General features: G+C 63.8%; 1 protein-coding gene across 2 annotated transcripts in view; it reads left to right on the top strand.

Annotated features, from left to right (window-relative positions):
- The first annotated feature begins 651 nt into the window (after nt 1–651).
- Nucleotides 652–1,119, top strand: part of FSTL4 (follistatin like 4) — a 407,161-nt gene continuing 406,693 nt past the window's right edge. For both annotated transcript variants that reach the window (XM_077768629.1, XM_077768627.1), the window contains exon 1: nt 652–785. The gene's annotated coding sequence lies outside the window, so the exon portion shown is untranslated. The remainder of the gene's footprint in view (nt 786–1,119) is intronic.

The following is a 1,119-nucleotide window of genomic DNA, read 5'->3' as shown; positions in this document are numbered from 1 at the left end:
GCAGTCCAGTCCCTCAGAAAGGCTCCTGCCCATCAGTTGCCACCAGCCTGGCCTGGCTAGGGTCTCACTCCCAAATCGGATGCCAGACTTGGGCTACAGATAGACCATTGGTGGGGGTGGGGTGGGGGGTGCTAGTTGTTACAAAGGTGTTTACAGTTTGTTTAGGCACCAAGACTGATCTCTAGGCCACTTAATGAAAGCAAATGACAACTGGGTTGGGATCTCCAAAAGTTCTGGAAGTTGAATAGGGATTCAGAAAGGTTTAGGAGCCCCAGGCTTGGGGATGAGGTCAGGGCTGCAAAAACGTCTCATTCTAAGGAGAATGGGGGCCCCTCCCCCTCTCGTGGCAGCTTGGACGGCCTAAACCAACATCACCGGAGACTGTCCCTGTATACCCAGGATTTTGTAAGATTATCCTGCTGGGGGAAGGCAGGTTCAGAAGAGACAAAAACTTTGTTCTTTCTCAGGCCGGGGGCGGGGGGGGGGGGGGGGAGTGTCACTTGACTTTGCCTCTGGGACCCGTAAATGGGTAAGGTGTAGCGGCCTTCCTGGGTTCCACAGCTATGGCGGCTGATTAAGACCAGTCGTGCATCTTCAGAGCACAGGCTGGGGAACTCGGCCCGGGAAGGAGCCGGAGAGGAAGCNAGCGCAGACAGCCTCCAGCGCGCCCGGGACCCACCGACAGCCAGAGACACCGACCGAAGGACGCGGGGCCGGGTCGCCGCCACCGATAGCGCCCGCCCGCGTTCGGACACCTGGTCTTCCCTCGGCTCCGGCCACCTCAGGTACGCGGGCGCGGGGAGGGGGGCCAAGCCGCCACCGCCACCGATCGGTCCCTCTGCGCCCCTCTGGGGTCCCGGCGCCCGCGGCCTCGCGTCTCCCTGCAGGGCCCGGCGCGGGCGCTTGCTTGTCCTCACCACCCGCGCCGGAACGCCAAGTTTGCCCGCCTGGCTGGCGGCGGGTACGGGACCACGGGACTCGGGCTCCGTAGGGTTACCCCGGCCCCGGCCAGGACTCCGGGGGAAAGAAAGGCTCGAGCGCGGAGGCTGCTGGCCCGGTTCTGCAGTAGGCACCGGAGTGACCCGGCCGGCGCGCGGAGCAGAGCAGCTTGCGCCGAGT

Source organism: Crocuta crocuta, unplaced genomic scaffold (assembly GCF_008692635.1).
Source record: "Crocuta crocuta isolate KB4526 unplaced genomic scaffold, BGI_CrCroc_1.0 scaffold64, whole genome shotgun sequence".
Lineage (NCBI taxonomy): Eukaryota > Metazoa > Chordata > Mammalia > Carnivora > Hyaenidae > Crocuta > Crocuta crocuta.
The sequence above is the reverse complement of the archived record's forward strand: the minus strand, read 5'-3'. Positions and strand labels throughout refer to the sequence as shown.